Source organism: Bombus vancouverensis, chromosome 2 (assembly GCF_051014615.1).
Source record: "Bombus vancouverensis nearcticus chromosome 2, iyBomVanc1_principal, whole genome shotgun sequence".
Taxonomy (NCBI): domain Eukaryota; kingdom Metazoa; phylum Arthropoda; class Insecta; order Hymenoptera; family Apidae; genus Bombus; species Bombus vancouverensis.
Window position 1 is genome coordinate 18321 of NC_134912.1, and position 21617 is coordinate 39937.

The 21617-nt window shown below is 40.7% G+C and overlaps 1 long non-coding RNA gene across 6 annotated transcripts; it reads right to left on the reverse strand.

Moving 5' to 3' along the window:
* Window positions 1-206: 206 nt before the first annotated feature.
* On the reverse strand, window positions 207-10242 carry LOC143304249 (uncharacterized). 6 transcript variants are annotated; one of them, XR_013060968.1, is made up of 4 exons: window positions 1818-1835; window positions 1615-1705; window positions 555-964; window positions 207-451 (listed from the first exon to the last, which is right to left on the reverse strand). It is a non-coding gene; the product is annotated as an uncharacterized LOC143304249 (long non-coding RNA). The 6 variants fall into 6 exon arrangements; XR_013060974.1 differs by lacking the exons at window positions 1615-1705; window positions 1818-1835 and adding an exon at window positions 1231-1313 and having other exon boundaries at window positions 210-451; window positions 555-776; window positions 875-964; XR_013060969.1 differs by lacking the exons at window positions 1615-1705; window positions 1818-1835 and adding an exon at window positions 10212-10242 and having other exon boundaries at window positions 209-451.
* Window positions 10243-21617: the final 11375 nt, after the last annotated feature.

Genomic DNA, 21617 nt, shown 5'->3' on the forward strand with positions numbered 1-21617 from the left:
CGACATAATACTATATTCAATCAGGATAACCTACAATTCGACAATTTAATCAAATCTCGTAATAACTTTATGAATAATTCAAAGGAAAGGAAAAAGGAATGGAACGATAGGAATACATACCTTTATAACAAACAGGAAATATCAAGCAATTTAATATACAGCAAATATGGACATACAAAACCACAATAAACAAAATATATCTTATATACAGCTAGATATAAAATATATAAAACACCTAGGCATATTAACACACTTCAATAAACCAGGCACTATTGTCAGAATCCACACACGAAACGTCAAGATTAAAGTAAAAGGGATTCCACGAACAATACACTCGAACAAGTTAAAACTAACACAATCGAAACAGACCACAAGAACGATTTCAAGAGACAACGGAGTGCGGTAGTATATGGAACAACACTGCTTGTCGAATACTGCAGATAGTGGTAACCTAAAGGGAAAAAGGAAAATTACTATGCGTGCTCTAACTATTACTTAAATATAAAATGTGTAATTCAATAAAATAATTACAAAACAGTGGAAGTGGAAAATACCTCGTGAACAATTACTCATCGTAGAAGGAAGTGTATGTGCGAAGACAGGTTATGTGTCCATATCCGTAGAACATAATCTACGACAGCCAGCTGAAACAAATGTAGGAATTAACTTTAATTGTTCCGATACAAAACATAATACTACTAAATGTTTATAACAATATTGTGCCTGAACCAAAGGAAGTGTGACACTGCTTATCGAATCATGCAGATAGTACAAACCTAAAAGGAAAAAGAAAATTATTATGTGCGTTCTAACCATTAATTATAAAATGTGTCATTCAATAAAATAATTACGAAACAGTGGAAGTGGAAAGTACCTCGTGAACAATTACTCATCGTAGAAGGAAGTGTATATGCGAAGTCAGGTTATGTGTCCATATCCATAGAACACAAGGTATGACAGCCAACTGAAACAAATGGAAGAATTAACTTCAATTGTTTCAATACAAAACATAATATTACTAAATGTTTATAACAATATTGTGCCTAACTCAAAGGAAGTGTGACAGTGCTTATCGAATCATGCAGATAGTAGAAACGTAAAAGAAAAAGGAATATTATTATGTTCTAACCATCATTTAAATACACAATATGTTAATTCAATAAAATAATTAAAAGCAGTGAAAGTTAAAAGTACCTAGTGCACAATTAATCATAATAGAAGAAAACGTACATGCAGGAATTTCGCAGAAACAAACTGTTGACCCACTCCGTAGAACATAGTATACGACTGTCAGCAGAAACGAATAAATAAACTAACTTCAATTGCCTTAATATATATGGAAGAAAATAATACTATTAAAAATTTACAATTATATTTCAATTAAACTAAACGAAGCACAACAATCAATAATTGATGCTCGACAACAAACTTACAGTTCGCTAATGGAAAATAAAACCGAAAAAATCAAGAAAGTTAATGACATTATAACGAAATAACTCAGCGTTGACACAGCGGTCTTTAATAAGAAGAAATAAAATCAGTTAATAAGTGCAGGAAGAGTTAAGAAATAACTAAGATAGGTTAAGTGAGTGACAACGATAATTTACTACTCACATCGAAGAAGTTTATACAAGGGTCAACGCAGTGATGAGAAACCAACTACCAAATTGGAGTAAATGTGTACGAAGAATCGCAGTCGATACTACTGGAATGACCAAGAAGATGTGAGAAAATTGGAAAGTTAAAAATTAGTGACATTATAACAAACGATTCAACACCGACGGAATGGTCTTAGCAAACAAGAAAAGGTATCTTACAAGTTAACGAGGTTTGTATGCAAACAATCATCCTTAAAGGAAATGTGCATGCAGGAACTCCACGAGAATTGGCTACGGATCCAACTTTGCAAAACATAATATACGACGGTATGAAGATATCGAAGGTAATAAATACCGAGGTAACCAATCATAACCTAAAAAGGGGAAGAATGTTGTAAACCATCTTGGAATAGAAATTGATAATAATAAGAAGCTCGTTACTCACATCGGAAGATATACATTAAAGCCAACGCAGTTACAAGAAGCCTACTACCAATCTTAAGTGAATACTTATGGAATACTGAACCAGATACTACCGAAACAGTCAAGGCAGCAACAAGAAACTGGAAAACCAAGGAAATATTCTGACATTATAACAAAACAATTCGATGTTAGCGAAGAGGTCTTAGCGACCAAGATAGTGGACGGACTATTTTACTATATAGATATTTACAAAATATAGTGTTTTATATATATGTCGGAGATAAGAGGACACCGGTGCCTTCCCTCTGAAACCTCGGGAAAATCCATAAAAACATTGTAATTAAAATCTACAGTTGTAATTAAACGATTTGCCGTCATTCTACCCAATTGTATTTGTTTGAGACTTGTGACAATGAGCTTGGGCTCAAGGCGACAATTAGTCGCCGAACGTAGCCGCGGTCAACGGGACGAACTCTCCATCTAACAAAGGCATTGAGTAACCCTATAGCTCTCCTTAAAAGAAAGATTTGTAGCGACACGTGACAGTAAACATTGCAACGGTTTCTGTCCCGTAGCTCGCCACACGCAGATCCTATTCTCCGGGCAGGATGTTTACCAGATGCCGACGCGTCTCCGCAGTACGTGATCGGCTAGCCCGAGGACCGTTATAAACACTAATATCTAGTTACCTAAAATCCTTCAACAGATACACAGTCTTTGTCCCAGTTACAAGAAGACAGGAGAGACCTATTTTTCCACGAACGACGTCTCCCACTAGCAACCTTCCCGCAAGGGCGGCTAGCATCCTTTTCTAACTACCGATATGGAGATTGGCCAATTAGCAGCAACGTCAATTTCCCTTACTTTCCGAACGTAGGATATCCCCGACGAATCCGATGACCTCGTGTCCTTAGACACACCCCGTCATGGTTTTCCTCTGAGGTATCACCGGGACGGAAAGTCATTCTCTCTTGCGGTCTCATCGACAAAAAGATTAACGCCTTACGGTCAGCGAATATTAACACAGAATCCGACTTAGATTTTTGCGAGTGCGTACGACTACCGTCCCGTTGTCCGCGGATTCGTTATTGAACCTAGGATCATTGTCACTAGTTTCTCGAGTATCTAATTACCACGGTTACTTGTCCGGTTCTATGGTAATCGTACTTGCACTAGCCAATGCTCTATTGCATAACGACGACGTGTAATCCAAACGAAGATTCGCTTCACGCCCCTAACCCTAATTCTAATGTAAACCCGACATATATATATATATATGTCGGAGAAGCAGTGGGGATAGGGTTGTCGGTGTTTGAGGAGTCTTCATTGAAGGTAGCCATCGTTGCGGTGTAGCGAAGATACGATTTATTGACACAGGTATGAATAACGCAGGTTTGACAATCTATCACGGCGGTGAGACGTCCGCGACACTAGTGACAGTGATCTCAGGTTCAATAACGAATCCGCGGTCAACGGGATGACAGATAGGCGTTCTCGCTGAATCTAAGTCTGACTCGTAAACGATAATTGCTGAGCGTAAAGACGTTACTCTTTAGTCGACGGGAGCGCGTCAAAGAATGCGCGTCCCGTCCCGATGATTCCACAGAGGAAAACTATACTGGGGTGTGTCTAAGGACACGAGATCATCGGATTCGTCGAGGAAAGCCTTCGTTTAGGAAGTAAGGGAAATTGACGTTGCTGCTAATTGGTCAATCTCCATATCGGTGGTTAGAAAAAGATGCTAGCCGCCCTCGAGGGAAAGTTGCTAGTGGGAGACGCCGTTCGTTGAAAAATATGTCTCCCCTATCTTCCCGTAGTTGGGACAAAGACTGTTTGTCTGTTTGAAGGACTTTAGTTAACTAAACCTTAAGATTTATTACGGGCCCTCGGGCTAGCCGAACATGTACTGCGGAGACGCATCGACATCTGGCAATCATCTTACTCGAAGAATAGGGTCTGCGTGTGGCGAGCCACGGGACAGAAACCGTTGGAATGTTTACTGTCGCGTGTCGCCACGAATATTTCTTTTAAGGAGAGCTATAGAATTATTCCATATGTTTGTTGGGCAAAGCGTTCATCCCTTGACCGCGGCTACGTTGGGCGACAGACTGTCGCCTCGAGCCAAAGCTCACCGTCACTAATCTCGAACAATTACAATCGGATTGAATGACTACAATAGTTTAGTTACAGTTATAGTAGACTTTAGATTGCAATGTTGCAGGGCTATCCGAAGGTTCCGGTGTCCTTTCATCTCCGACACGGCCATCCTGACTATCACACGTCCTCGTGTGTGGCTAAAATATCGTGTTTTCTTACATTAGCTTCGATGCAACTGACATTATTTACTATTTAACTAAGTGTCCAAGAAAGTCAAGGGTCCATTTCAACAACGAGGTTTTGTTCGGCGGTTTGACATGCAAGGAAATGAAAGAGGGCTCGAATTAGTAGCGCTATAATTTGTGTTTAAAGAGCTAGTTGCGTTCTGTGAGTTACCAGTCAGACCGTAATGACACGGCAGATCATTTCGATTTCGTACACCGAAGAGTCTCAGTTTGTTGGATCATGTTACTGCGTTGGGTGTATCACTGTGGGTATGTTACAGATGTATGAGGCATCACAGTAGATATATTACGTATGTGCAAAACGTCACTGTGGATATATTACAGATGTATGAGACATCACAGTGGATATATTGCGTATGTGCAAAACGTCACTGTGGATATATTACAGATATATGAGACATCACAGTGGATATATTGCGTATGTGCAAAACGTCACTGTGGATATATTACAGATATATGAGACATCACAGTGGATATATTGCGTATGTGCAAAACGTCACTGTGGATATATTACAGATATATGAGACATCACAGTGGATATATTGCGTATATGCAAAACGTCACTGTGGATATATACTACAACTACAACGCAGTGTTAGTGATCCTCTGAGGTCGGTGTACTTGCATCGATATTATCACCGTCGTCGTCATCACCGCAGACGTCCAACTCAGCAGGGACGCAGCCTTCCGGCATCTTTCTCAGTCTGCCATGTCTGTCCTTATATGATCGTTTTCCGTCTAGAGTTTTTAAGGTATACCTATCTCCTTCCAAAATCTCTGCTATCTCGAACGGACCCCTGAATTTCGGATCTAACTTCGTCTGGTTCCTTTCCTCGTTTTTGCGTAACACGAAATCGCCAAGGTTGAACCTAGTTATTTTAGCTTTGTTTTCATCGAACTTATCTTTATCGTATTTGGCGCTTGCTTCTATATTCTTTATCGCCTGCTGTCTTACATGGGAGATATTTACTTCTCTTTCTAAGATATTGTCGGGTAGGGATAAGCCGTAGGGTCTCGCTGTTCTACCGATTAGTAGTTCCAACGGGCTTGACTTAGTCACGCGGTTGGTGGTACAATTTAAGGCCAGTTGTATTTCCCCGATCGCGTCTTGCCAGGACCGCCCAGTGGTTTCTATTGTTGTGAACATGTTTTTTAGCGTACTCATAACACGCTCTACCTGTCCGTTGGCCCTACTAGCTCCGGTCGCAATTAAATGGAGTTTAATGTATTTATCTTGACAAAAGTCTCGAAATTCTTTGCCCGTAAAACATCTTCCCTGATCCGCTATTACCCGGCAGGGACTGCCGAACAAAAATATAGCGCACTTAAGCGCTTTAATGGTGTTAATGGAGTCTATCTTACGGGTATGATGCAAGTATACGAACTTGGTGAAGGCGTCGACCAACACAATGACGTATTCCTTCGAATCGTTCTTACCGCTTAGTTTGCCCGTTATGTCCATATGAACCGTGTGCCAAGGTATGCTGGTCTTAGGTATGGGGTGTAATTCGGCTTGTACTCGACCCGAACTTGCCTTTGAAACTCGACAAGCATGACAGTTCTCTACGAATTTGCGAACATACTTCGCCATTCCTTCGAACCAATAATACTCGTACAGTTTCTCAAGCGTTTTATCCCAACCTAAGTGCATAATGGACTGGTGCACATGGTTAATAATAGACCACCTAAACCCTCTCGGCACGATGGGCAGGCAGAGAGTTCTACCTTTTCTCTGTATTTTACGATGAAGAGTGCCGGACCGTAACTCATACGTATTCGCGACGTCTTCCGCGAGCTCTTCGTTCTGTAATTTATTGACGATCTCAGAAATTTGTGGGTCGCGACGTTGTTCCGCTAGTAGCCAATCGTCGGAGATTTCGGTTAGGTTAATTTCTTTCTCTGCAATTTTGCTGAACGTACCGCGATCTAAGTCTACGGGATTTCGCGAAAAGAAATCTACGTGGGTCATTCGTTTACCCTCCCGGTACATAATGTCAAAGGTAAAAGTTTGCAGGTAAGCCCACCATCTGTAAACCCTGTCGTTCAAGTGTACCTTACTACTGGATGCTTTCAGGGAGTTGCAATCGGTGACGACGAGAAATTCTCGTCCGTGTAAGTAATGACGGAAGTGCTTGACGGCGTTTACAACTGCTAGCGTTTCCAATTCGTAGGAATGATACCTAGATTCTGCAGGGCTAGTTCTTTTGCTGTAATATTCCACTACTCGATTTTTATCTTCAACCCTGTACATTAAAATGGCCCCATATCCTTCCGAGCTAGCATCCGTATGTAGTTCTATTGGGTAATTGGGGTCAAATATCATTAGCACCGGCGCGTCAGTCAGGACGGAAATTACCTTTTGTCTTATCTGTTCGTGCCGGTCCGTCCAAGGTATATTCTTGTTACTCGAGGTGAGTGCGTACAGGGGTTTCATTACTTGTGAGAATTTGGGAATGAAGTTTCGGAAGTAAGAGGCCAAACCTATGAATTGTCTGAGTTGTGTGACGGTCGACGGTGCAGGTAAAGAACTCAAGGCTTGTATTTTACCCGGGTTTGGACGGACTTCTCCGTTACGAATTACATATCCCAAATAGAGTACCGATGTCTTTAAAAAGGAACATTTTGCAAAGTTAAAGGAGAATCCGGCTTTCACGAGGGTATCTAATACGGTATTCAACCTTTCTAGGGCTTGATCTACTGAGTCGGCGATAATTAGGACGTCGTCCAAGTAAACAACAACGAACGAATACGCGAGGTCGCCTAAGGCGTTGAGAATGGCCCTCTGAAAAACGGATGGTGCATTTTTCAATCCGAAAGGCATAGTTACGTACTCGTATTGCCCGTCGGGTGTAACGAACGCCGTATATTCCGTCGAATTGGGATGAATGGGGATTTGGTGGAACCCGCTGGCCATGTCTAGGCTAATGAAGTATCTCGCCTTCTGCAATCTCGCTATTTGATCCGCGATAAGGGGTAGGGGATACCGGTCCGCGACCGTATTTTTATTCAATGCTCGAAAGTCTACACACAGTCTATCCGAACCGTCCTTTTTCTTCACGAGTAGTATAGGGCTCGCGAACGGTGGGTTACTAGGCCTTACAATCTTCGCTTTGATTAACTCGTCTATTCTCTCACGCACTATCCTCCGCTCTTCTTCGCTAAGTCTGTAAGGACTTCTTTGCACGGTGACATTAGGATCGATTAACCGTATTTCTAACTGCCCCGTGCTTACGCGGGCACGTGGGAAGCCCGTAATGAATGAATCTTTGAATTTCTCGAGAACAGAAATTAACCGACTTTTATCGTTACCGATCACGTCAGTATCGGCCGCGTTAATATCGATCTCGTCTTCGGGGGTTTTACTACAGGTGTTGACCACCTTTGTTCTACAAATATCGACGCTATTTCGTGTAATGTATACGTCGAAACCCTGGCTTAAAATCTCGCGACCAACCATGATATCGTAATTCAGATAAGTATCGGCAAGAACATGGAAGGTTATCTCCAATGTAAGACCGTTTATGCATACCGTGGACAAGATCTGGGACGTACTCTTAACACGGGTGTTTCCTATTCCTCGCATTACTACTAGCTCAGTCGTCCTCTTACCGGAGAATTTCGAGGCAGCCGACTCTCTAATTAATGAGCACTCGGCTCCGGAATCGAAGTAAAATGGGAACGACTCACCCAGATGACTTAGGGTACCAGCTGGGGACTCCACCGCGCAGCAGTTGACTACACGTTCATTCTTGGTACTGGCCTTTTTGTCCCGTCGTAGCGGGCAGTCAGGTGCGATATGGCCCTCCGCCTGACACTTAAAGCAAACCACCTGAGGCGATGCGTCCGGTCGCCTTCCTCCCTGGCGTTGTGAACTCCTCTGCTGTTGCTCACGCTTCCTCGTCCTACAATCCGCGAGTTTATGTCCTGGTTTGCCACAGTGAAGGCATCTCGGGAGGCGGGCCGACGAGTGGCGTCGTTTTGCTTCAGGTTCCGCCGATGGATTATTTGGCGAAGGTACTGGCCTCTTCTTCGCGTGAGAGAAGATTTTCATTTCCCTCTGGAATTGCTCTAGGGTCCGAATATCGTCCCCGAATGCTATTCTTTCGAAACGCTGGTCATACCAGATCAGTCGCAGAAGGATAACGGCGTTGATCAGCTCGACATTGGATAGATTTCCCCATTTCGCCGACAGAAGGGAGTGGAGGCGATTTCCGAAAGTCCCAGCGGTTTCGTCCTCCAGAGGTGATTCGTCGAGCACCCTGATTAGCACCGAGGTTGCCGTCTCCGTGCCTCCGTAGCGAGCAAGAAAAAGTTCCCTAAACTTTGTCCAAGTAAGACCGTTGACCGGGACATGCGTAAGCCACTCTGCCGCGGTACTCTCTAAAGCACGACTTATAGCAATATATAACTCGTAGTCTCGTCTAGGGACACTTTGTCCATAACCGCACTAACAGCCGCGCACCACGAAGCTGGGCTGGTGCCCGCGTTCCCGGGGTTGAAACGGGGTAGCGCTACACTCATCGTCTCCGTACTCGGCCTTTGCGTCAGTGTCCGAATTAGCTCTTCCATGGCGTTGATCCGCCCTTGCATCTCTTGAATCCGTGCGGATCCCACTTCTGATGTCGGAGAAGCAGTGGGGATAGGGTTGTCGGTGTTTGAGGAGTCTTCATTGAAGGTAGCCATCGTTGCGGTGTAGCGAAGATACGATTTATTGACACAGGTATGAATAACGCAGGTTTGACAATCTATCACGGCGGTGAGACGTCCGCGTCACTAGTGACAGTGATCTCAGGTTCAATAACGAATCCGCGGTCAACGGGATGACAGATAGGCGTTCTCGCTGAATCTAAGTCTGACTCGTAAACGATAATTGCTGAGCGTAAAGACGTTACTCTTTAGTCGACGGGAGCGCGTCAAAGAATGCGCGTCCCGTCCCGATGATTCCACAGAGGAAAACTATACTGGGGTGTGTCTAAGGACACGAGATCATCGGATTCGTCACTAATCTCGAACAATTACAATCGGATTGAATAACTACAATAGTTTAGTTACAGTTATAGTAGACTTTAGATTGCAATGTTGCAGGGCTATCCGAAGGTTCCGGTGTCCTTTCATCTCCGACATATATATATATATACTTACAATTCTAGGATAAATAAAAGTAGTCTTGATAAGTGTTAGACATGTAACGAAGAACCAGAAGATACCAAACGCGCACCATGTAACCGTTCCAAGTAAAGGACTCGGCGATGAAGGATTAGAATTGTAGAACCTATAAACAATAAAGATTTAGCTAGCAATGTATAAGATTAGCTCCTCTATTCTATGTAAAGGCTGCAAATTACACGCACAAGGTAACGACAACCGCATAACAAAGAAACAGAAAATAGCCAATAATATAGGAATAGGTTATGAATTAATCAAAACTGATTAACTGAGTATCAACGACAACCGCGATTAAGATAAAAAATTATTATATTGTACTTAGTTAATATAGCATAATTATATTAATTCTGGCGTGGAGAAATAAGGTTATGTTACGTAATAGAACTGGTAATAACAAACTATGCACATATTACTATCAAATTAATTAAGCGAACACTTTATAAAAATAAACCACTCGTAACACAACAATAAAACAGTGCTATTGATAAATTATAAAATTTAACAATAACACAATCCACATGTTATTATATTAAAATAACACATAGTATATATACACATTATAATGATTACACAAACAATACTATTGTCATTTAAAAATTCTAACTGCGCTAAAATAGAAGAAAATAAGCGACGGACGAATAATTGTTTCAATATTAAACAAATTAAGGACGCGTCACTACACTTTTACTAGAGACATTCACTAGCGGCCATCTTGGATTGTTACGATAGCTCTTACACGTGCGCATCGGAATACATGTAATAATTACACACATTAAATAAATGCAAAATAATATTATTCCCACTGCAATTGTACGTCAACTATTAAAATAAAGTCACAAATAATTAACGGATAAATAATAGATTTCACATTAATAAAATGTTACTATATACTAGGAACATTCACAGGCGGCCATTTTGGATAATCAACACGTTCATATAGTAATCTTTATGCGTTACAAAATAAATCATATTTTCAGCGAAGGAATAAATATTTAATAAATGATTATAAAATGAAAGATCGTAGCGAAGAAAGAATAAATAATGATCAATACAACGTCACGCAAGAATACTGGAAATTGATAGAAACCAGCCGTAAGAAACAAACCATGAAAAAATATATTAAGCTTACTATTATAAAAAAAAATGATATTTTAAAGCATAAGAAGACTCGGCAAATACTAAGTAGCCACGCGCCTTGAACGATTCACTGGCATCAGCAAGGAAGTTACCAGATACATCGCAGATGTAACTTCAGCAAGGACAAGTTGGCACGCGCCTGCCACGTTCCACTGGCATCAGTAAGGAAGTTCTGGGAAACATCGCAGACGCAACATTAGCAAAATACGAGCTACTACGATACCTACATTTTATCACGCACCTTGCATGTCCCTAATACCCAACGAAATACGAGAAATTAAGAAGACGAAACTTCAGTAGCATCTACGTGTCTCAAGAATATGAGAAATTAGGAATAGCGTAAATAAGATAATCAAGAAGACGAAACTTCAGCACAATCCGCGAAAGTAGACAGTTAGAAAATTCCTAATTTGTTACGTAGCAATGCTGTGATTCCCATAGAGATGATCCATCGCGTGACAATTAGGATATTATAAATAAGCGGGAATAACATAGAGTAGAAGAGTCCTTATTTAAAATTCAGACCATTCACATCGTCACTCTGTCCGTCGAAATCGAATATTAAAAAGGGTTTCAAAAAATCTTCATTCGAATTAAGCATTCGTATTGTCACTTCATCTGCGGAATCAAAGTTAATTGTCAAAATTCGACACATCACCAAGCCATACATACCGCCGATCGACTTTACATCTAATCAAGGTAGGAAATTTGAAATTGTATATCCTCTTCTCTTTTAACTTGCAGTCGAACAAAGCTGTCTCTGAACAAAGGCACCCGTCGGCAGCTATAGTTGACAGATAAAACTATCAAGCACACAATTTGCGTAGATTTCATCCGAACGTCTTGAATTCACGATATAAAATTGAAATAAACGTTCTTGGCCAAGATTTAATAAATTGTCTGTAATAAAACAACTTTATAAAATTTCGATCTATTTCGTTTACAATTGTTCGCTGTATCAACCAGTGATTACGGTGTTTTCAACGCAGAGAACATCTATGGTTTTTCGTTTTCCTCTTCCCATCGTTAGCAGATTGCTCATCCTTGGGCGAGGCCTACGAAGCCACACTGATTGTCCACAGTGAACCTAGTTGCCAATTAAAATAATCATTTCTCGCTTACGACTGCACTAGTTGCCAAGAATGACATATATTTTCTAAATTGTTAAATCTAACTGATTATTCGCTGTGTTAAACCTGTGTTACGGTGTTCTCAATTATCGAAAACACTTATCGACTTTCGCATTCCTCCTCCCATCGTTGGCAAATATTGCCCGTCTTTGGGAAAGGCTTGCGAAATCGCACAAGTCGCTCACAGAGAGTGATATTCATTTCACCTTGATCATATCAGATGACAAAAACAAGAAAGAATCGAGAAGATAAAAGTCACCTGAGCAAGAAGCGAGCCGAACGTTGGTACAAACGATTAATTGCTGCAGAAGTTACAAGGGAAGAAAAGAGGCGCAGAGAAGAGTTAGACTTAAATCACGAAGATTCTGTACCGAGTTTTTCGCCCTCGAGTTCACTTATTTCCGAACATTGCGAGACGCATTCCTTCTAATCTCGATCGCCATCGCCTACATCATACGATAGCGTTTGTCATAAACCGTATTATATTAATCCCCCGAACGAGTAAAAATTAGCTTTCGCCATTAATCCTATCGACACAAATAAATCTTACCCTAATAAACATTTGTAAAACTTATCCGATTAGAAGTTCGAGTATTTACTATATCTACATATATATATGTCGGGTTTACATTAGAATTGTAATATCGGAATATATTAAAGGTGTAATTTTGTCCGATTAATTATAATTTATTAATAATGGATTGAAAATACAGATATTAGTTAGACAGAGAAACGATGTTTGATTAACAGGAAAACTAAATGCAACGCTCGTACTTACATCAAATAACTTGACAACTATTTGGTAACTCTCTCTCTCTCTCTCTCACTAACAACTCTAACACTCGACAAAACTCGCAACTCAATTCTAACGACTCTATGCTTCGACGTCTCGATCAACTCTGACCCTCGTCAATGCATTCCTGCTCGGTCGTGCTCGCTCTTGCTCTCGTCCTCTCTCTCTCTCTCTCTCACACACACACACACACACTTTTCGGCCCACATACTCTGGCCTCTCGATTGCCACTCCTTGAAATATGAAACCGTACTTCTGTTTTGACGCTGCATATCTTTTCTCGCGTCACTGTTACTAGGCGCTCTTGGATGTAAACAAACTACAAAAAGACGACGTACACGGTGTTTTCTAATTTCAGCCGATCTCCAATCAAAGCTATTCTACGATATTACAATCGGCCTTTCCTGACAATCACATCTGCCCTCAGATGTGCTCATCATCGCTGCTCGCACTTACATCACTATCGTTAACATTCCACCACTTCATGTGGTCGGCTGCCGTGATCGTGCTGCTCTCGCTGCACTACGTATCGGTCATTTCGCAAGACCTTTACTTTTAGTTAAGGAACTTCGGATGCAGCTTTAGTCGGGGACCGCCCTGCGTCCTCTCGATCGCCACTAAATCTCCCGTCCTGTATGCTGTCGCCTTCTTGCGTCTCTTGTTATACGTCCACTTGTCTCGGGCTTGGATCTCTTCGATCCGTCTCTTTGCATCTGTACGCAACTGATCTCGTTCCTCTTGGAACACCGCGGCCTGTTCGTCCTCGATGCTACTGCTCCTCTTTCGCTCTTCCTCTATCTTCCTCTCCGTTGTTTGTTTACCCATTTCACTCTTGTCAGGGGCTTTGATCGTCGTGGCAGCATCATGACATTTTCGTAGGCTCGGTTCGTAGATGGAAGACGTTAACAACTTACCATCTACCGAGACTATGATCTCTTCTTTTTCGAAGGTCTTCACGTTCATCGTGTCCTCGACAATCCCATCGTCGTCTTCGTCATCCACATCCTCTGTATATCGAATCTTCGTATCGATATTATTGGAGGGATTCCGCACGTGCGACTTCCCTTGTCTTTTCGTTCGCCTTGCGTTGACTCTCTTCGAGTCTATCCGAAAACTTGAAACAACTCTCACACCCGCAACGCTATCCTTCTCAGTAAATTCGCAAATATCATCAACAACATCCTGTTGCTGTTGTTTAGCCAGATTCTTCCTCCTCGTGATGTTCGCTAAGTCCTCCTGCTGGCCGCAAGAATCTGACGAGGACACCATCTCGTGGTCCACTTTGCCAATCACCACGTGTCTTGCCACTATTCTCCGTTCCTCCGACACTTGCTGCACAGCTGCCCGATACTTCTTCAAAACTTCTGCCAACCTTTCTTTATTTTCTTCCAATTGCGACAGTAGCTCAGTTCGTTCGCGACTAGCTACATTAACACGATCTTCTGCTTCGGAACGTTGCCGCAGTGCTTCCTGCAACGAAGCCTGCGTCTCATTCCGTTCTTGCTCCAGTGCCTGTTTCGCTTTAACTGCAACTGCTCTAGCGCATACTGCATCTTCTAACTGGTTCTTCAGCTGTCGTAAAGCTGCTTTACCCGTCGAGTCACCTTTCGATCTCTCCAGCATCGTTTGAGCGTCTCTTAGCAATGCTTTGGTTCTCTTCAAATCTCTTTTTAGCCTATGTTGCATGTCCTTAACGTGTGACAAATCTATCTCACTCGCCTGTGTCTCTACATCTATCTTGAGGACTTCCGGACACTCATCGGGATTTTCGTCCTTTATTCTACTAATAAAAGATTCTCCCCCTTTTATACTTATTTCAACAGTGTCCAAAAAGTCTGCGCCAATAATAAGCGAATGTTGCATCACAGTGTCTGGAACCAAATTGTCGCATTTTGATGCGATGTGTCCGTACTCCCTACATTTGAAGCATTTAGGTCCTCTCGATTTGTTCGGACACTCCGCACACACGTGCTCCGCATCACCGCAATTGTAGCATCGCGCCTTCCTCGCATCTCCAGATCGACCGGGTTCCTTGTTCCTGCTACTCTTCGGCTCCTCAAATTTCGTCCTCATCTCCATATCTCTTTTTATCGCTTCGTAGCGCCTGAAACGCTCTTTTAATTGCTCGATATTCCTGGCTCCGTATGGCACAGTCTTGTTCGCGACCTCGTCGGGAATGCCTTGAATAATGTAGTCTATCAAGGATTGCGTATCAGCCCTTCCTTGTTTTGCAATCCCGCACATGTGATACATGTAATATCGTGATATAATATATTTACAAGGAATGGATGATACAGATGTTAATCGGACAGAGAAAGACGATTGTTGTTCAACCTGAACTATTCACACCAAACGTACAGAAAACAGCACAACTAAATAATTAGATAACGACTCGACTTTCACAAAATGCAATCAATACTCTCTCGGCAACGCCACACGCAAACTCTGTTTCTCGACTGACTCTCTGGCCGTTGTAGCATTCTATTGTCTTTTGCTAGGCACACGTGTTCTGCAGACGCTCGTAGCCAGGGTCACGTAGGTCTTTTCGGCAAGGCTATTTACTTGAAGGACCCGGTAATGCATTGATGGAGCCGACAGCGCCTCGGCTCTCGCGACATTATAGTTAGCTCGACGTTTCTTAGGCCCTTCTCCCCGATGCTACATACATATATTGTTGCAGACTCTCATCTGCTTTCTTCTTTCTATGGGATAACTCGCCATGTATCTGTTGGTCGCTTACTACATTTTCAAACTCATTCCTCAACGCCTTTTTTAGCTTTGCCCAGGACTTCGCGCATCGTTCTTGTCGTACGAAGGCCTGAGCGGAGCCTGCGAGTAATTTCTTAGCATAGGCCACCATGTGGGCGTCTGACCAACCCCACACTTCTGCCATTTCCTCGAAGTCTTCCACCCACTGATTTACACTCAGCAGATCATCCCCGCTGAATTTCTCTAATGAGTCTTCTACGTCTTTAAGACTCAACATCGAACCGACGCATACCTTCTGGTGATACTCATCGCGGTCCTGATACACCACTCGCGTGCCTCTCTTGTATTCTCGCGCGCCTTGTTTATCGTCCTCTCCTTCACTTTCGTCGGAGCTCTCTTCTTCCGACGATACATCGTTTCCTTCTAGGGCCGCCTGTAGCCGCGCGCGTAGTTCGGATTTTCTTCCCGTTACCTTCAACCCCAAGCTAACGAGACGCGCTCTCAGCTCTTTCGTCCTCAGCTTCTCGAGGTCTTCCTCTCCCTCTTGACTGCGTTCGGCTCTCTGCTTGCTTCTTAGATCTCGCTGGTTTGTTGGTTCTTCGCCACGCTTCGAATCCTTAGGAGTAGATCGACCAGGTTTGCACGCTCTGTTCAACCTGGCAACCAGCACTGATCTCGCACCGGATATAGGCAGATTCATCTGTGCGAGCTTACTCCTCAGCTCTTCCAGCGTCAAATCCTCTTCACCCGACAATCGTTCGTCTTCAACGTTTGCCATTTTATTCTATTCTTTTCTACTCCCGCACAAATAGCTCCGTTAAATCGTGTCGTTCTCTGTCTTATTCAATCCCGGACGAGCCCCCACTTGTAATATCGGAATATATTAAAGGTGTAATTTTGTCCGATTAATTATAATTTATTAATAATGGATTGAAAATACAGATATTAGTTAGACAGAGAAACGATGTTTGATTAACAGGAAAACTAAATGCAACGCTCGTATTTTTTATATTTTGTAACTCTCTCTCTCTCTCTCTCTCTCTCACTAGCAACTCTAACACTCGACAATTCTAACGACTCTATGCTTCGACGTCTCGATCAACTCTGACCCTCGCCAATGCATTCCTGCTCGGTCGTGCTCGCTCTTGCTCTCGTCCTCTCTCTCTCTCTCTCTCTCACACACACACACACACACACACTTTTCGGCCCACATGCTCTGGCCTCTTGATTGCCACTCCTTGAAATATGAAACCGTACTTCTGTTTTGACGCTGTTTATCTTTTCTCGCGTCACTGTTACTAGGCGCTCTTGGATGTAAACAAACTACAAAAAGACGACGTACACGGTGTTTTCTAATTTCAGCCGATCTTCAATCAAAGCTATTCTACGATATTACAGAATTATATTTCCCCCTTTTTAATTAATTATATATATATATATATGTCGGGTTTACATTAGAATTAGGGTTAGGGGCGTGAAACGAATCTTCGTTTGGGTTACACGTTGTCGTTATGCAATAGAGAAGACATTGACAAGTGCAAATACGATTATTATAGAACCGGACAAGTAACCGTGGTAGTTAGGTACTCGAGAAACTAATGACAATGATCCTAGGTTCAATAACGAATCCGCGGTCGACGGGATGATAGATGAACGTGCTCACAAAATCTAAGTCGGACGCGTAATATTCACTGGTCGTAAAGGGTTACTCTTTTCATCGATGAAATCGCGAGCGAGAATGACTTTCCCGTCCTGATGATGCCACAGAGGAAAACTATAATGGGGTGTGTCTAAGGACACGAGATCATCGGATTCGTCGAGAAAAGCCTTCGTTCAGAATGTAAGGGAAATTGGCGTTGCTGCTAATTGGTCAATCTCCATATCGGTGGTTAGAAAAAGATGCTAGCCGCCCTCGAGGGAAAGTTGCTAGTGGGAGACGCCGCTCGTTGAAAAATAGGTCTCCCCTATTTTCCCGTAGGTGGGACAAAGACTGTTTGTCTGTTTGAAGGACTTTAGTTGACTAAATCTTAAGATTTATAACGGGCCTTCAGGCTAGCCGAACATGTACTGCGGAGACGCATCGACATCTGGCAATAATCTTACTCGGAGAATAGGCTCTGCGTGTGATGAGCTACAGGACAGAGACCGTTGGAATGTTTACCGTCGCGTGCCGTCACAAATATTTCTTTTAAGGAGGGCTATAGAATTACTCCATACCTTTGTTAGACAAAGCGTTCATCCCTTGGCCGCGACTACGTTAGGCGACGGACTGTCGCCTCGAGCGAAAGCTCACTATCACTAATCTCGAACAATTACAATCGGATTGAACAACTACAATTGTTTAATTACAGCTATAGTAGACTCTAGGTTACAATGTTGCGGGATTATCCAAAATTCCAAAAGCTCCGGTGTTCTTTCATCTCCGACATATATGATAATAGAGTTTATTATGCAGATCTAACAGAGTAACGGTACAAAATGTTACAGAATGATTCAAAGTATTACAAGAGTCTGCGTCAAAATATTTTAACAGATTGATTCGAGCGCTTATTTTGGGGGGTTTTTATATCGTGCTTTCTGTACTGTGTGACACTATCGTGGGGTTTTAGTCGGTAAGTCCGACACTACCCCGACAGTGTCCATGAGGATCTCCCCACGAAAAAAAAGTTCAAGGCTTGAATATTTTTAGAAAAATAATAATTTCACTGATCTTAGTATTAATTTCAGTGATTTCAGTAAAAATAAATGTAATTTTCAGTATTACTAACAATTTGTTTTATCCTCTTCCTACCACATTTTGAAATACAAATTTTTAAACCTAAAGTTCAATCTAACAATGAAGGTCATCATCGAGGTTGATACATGTTCCAGTTTCGAATATACATCAAAAGAAGTATTTCCTTTCTTAAGTTGAGGTCACAATAAGCATCTTCAATCAGCATTTTATTCTTTTGTCTTAATGGTGAAAACAAGTGGTCGAAGAGATAGTACGCATCAAAATATAATACAATATGCTCAAATATACTACACAACCTGCTACAATATACTGCAAGAGTAATTGAGACCGAACACGGAAGACCAGGAACGATAGCGTCATAAGCAGCTTGTTCCTTTTTGTTCTTTATTTGGAGTTTTAGATTTCTTCCCTTACAATAATTAGCTCTTTGTGATCTATCTGTTTCCTCTCCTTTTTCCATCTACTTAGGGACTCATTTTTTGGAATCCACGGACACAGTACGTAATTGATCTTCATCGAGCAATCTTGTCAATACGCATCGTCATTTGCCACTCCCTCATTTGAAGAGATTTGATGATAGTATTCCTATTACGGCATGTATATATTTCATGATATGGAGCAATATCATATGATGGTAATAAAAAGATACATCGAGTTCAGCAGATGTTCATATAGATCAAATTTTTGATATACAAATTTACTATAGTGTTCCAGTGCGACATATGATCAAGTAATTTCACAAAACGTCCTGAGTTAAAAATTTGGCAGGAGTCCCATTTCAGGAATAGGTTATTCAGAACAATAAACTCCATACATTTTAAGGCAGTTCATATGAGATGGTTGTCCCAATAGATTCAAATGCCAATAAGAACATTTTACAGGACTTTCAAATGCAAGTCGAAAATGCATTCATAAGCGGTTGCAAGTTTCATACAGCGATGATTGATTTTAGTCTCCTGTGCAAGCACTAAATATGTTTTCACTTGAAACATTTTTGACTTCAGGTGTTCTCAGGTTTTTCTTTGCATATTATCTATAGACAGTCTTGAGTGCAGTAACGTTGGTTTGAAAATTTTGGGTGGATGAGAAACGTAATCGTTGACAATACATCTGTTCGGTTGGAATGTACTTGTTAAGATATAATAAATTAATTGCTTTATTTGCAGTCAACATCCATACATATATATTATACTCTGAAGACATCGATAACCTTCTAACATGCACGCTTGTTGTCAAACAGACTATTCTAGATGCTTCTAACAGCTACCAATAGTCTTTTGTCTCAACTAAGACCTGGGCGTCCTCTGACGCTTACACACACATTCTCATGTACAGTGTAAATGTATCATCTATCTAACAGTACTACCGCACTGATACATTGTATTAATTGTATTGTCACCTATACCGTGACTATAGCCAGTTTTCAATGGTACGATGAGTATTGTAACTCGTACAAGGATGACTGCAACGACATAAAAGAGGAAATGACGGAGTGCGTTTTCTGCAGTCAAAGCAGTGAAGTTTTGTGCTCCTGTTTAGCAACTGGAGGTCAAGTTACGCAAATTGCATTTTTCTGTACAAGAAAATGCAAATACGTCTGTAGTAAATGCCGCATATTTATCGAAAAGTAGGTTGTTCATAAGATTTTCAATTTTCAAATATTTTTGAGGTGTTCATTAGTTCTCTTCAAGAAGTTTTTGCATCTTACAACCTTTTCCATCGATTGCGACCTCACTGCGTATAGGTTTCTTTGTATTACATAAGCAAATGTTTCATTTGTTCGTTTATCCAAATTGAAACTTGATATTATGTTATATTATTGTTGCTATATTACATTGCACAATCCTTGTATTAAGAGAAACAAGTTAAAATTCTGGATATAGTTTCCTTACAGATAAAGCATGATTCTACATTCGAAGTATACAAATATATTCGTTTGTGAAATAAGGAGGATCTCGTCTTCGTGATTAGAAAATTGATGTACTGCATCGCATATCTGACAAAAATAATTCGGTCCATTTCCTTAAGTAAAGTTGTTACAAAACTGTGTGCTATTCACGCGATTATGTGATTTGAGTGCACAAACGAAAAATTGGAATCGTTATAGTTTTCTTCTTTTTATATATGTATCTGTATATAATGCTGCGCGTTTTAAGCGAATCACGTTGTTCATCTTCTTCCCGTTACTGTGTCAAACTTCAAACCGCAAATTTTTTCTTTTATTTTTTACTAATAATTATTTACGAGTCTGCCAAATTATTCAAATTCCCCGCCACATAAATATATATCACAAGTTCAAACCGTTGCTGTGTCATTGTCCAATCTGCATGGAGTTTTCGATGATATGATGACCAATATCTATATCTTTTGATTTGTTATAGATATCTCCAACATATGTCGATATACGATAAATTACAATATAGAAGATAATATATTGTTGGCTAGGAACTTCCTGAATATTCTACAATTCCGTTCAACTAGACGGATTGCATTTCTTTACTGTTTTCTACATTGTATACTGTACAAATATCTTTATGAACTCTATACGTTTTTCTTTATGTTGAGATGTGAATGATATTTAAGGTCGTAGCGTTGCATGTTGCAAATGCTTATATCGCTGCAAAATACATTGTACGGTTTATCGCAAGACCTACTATTTTAGCGAATCCTTTTTTACCAATGAGACTGCTCTCTGCTCTTTCTTGTTTTATATTTTGTAGCACTTCTAAGCAATTACGTTGCTATCTTTCCATTTCTACTAACAAATTTTGTAACTTCTATGACGGTGTAATTGTTTACTGTAATAGCAGAATTCTGTCAATTTCATTATTATTTAAAAATTTTTCCTTGAAGGGACACTTACTTACTTGCAAAATTTAGTGAAAGAATGAAATTTTGTGTAGACTTGTACTCTGTTAGTTTGCTTTCAAAATACCTCAACAGTAATTAATAAAAAATGTAATAGGATTCCTTTTATGACTTTAGATTTTCTTCAATAATTTTCATAATTAATTACAGCGATTTTCCATGTTTTGCGCAACACACATAACTTATAGAGTATAAACTTGTAAAACTTATATAAATATTAAGCATGTCCTGTAATTGTAATGCCAGTCTAAAACATAACCAAGAAAAGTGTATCGAAAAAAAAGAATGGGAAATGTAAATGAACAATGGAAGAAGGTAAGATATTTCTTGTAAATACAACACAACCTCTATACGTAATCTGCTGTTTCAATAATCGTGCTTTTACATATGAGAATCAGTTACGATTAATTGCAACCCGTTAGAATGAAATAATTACATAACCATACAGAATGATTTATGCAGAGACCCGCATCTAAAATCGTCCTGTGTGATGCAAAAAATATTTCTAATTGTTTACTCACAAAATATTGTAAATAAAAGTAAAAGGCAAAATGAAGACTTAAAAACTTAAATACATGGCTTAAGTACTGCATGGACCATATTAATTAGCAATAAAATTAGAAAGATTTGCCGAATGGACATATTGTAAGGTACAAGTTGAATAAATAAATATAAAAAAATATATCTGTAGCGGCACATGAGTTACAGAACGAT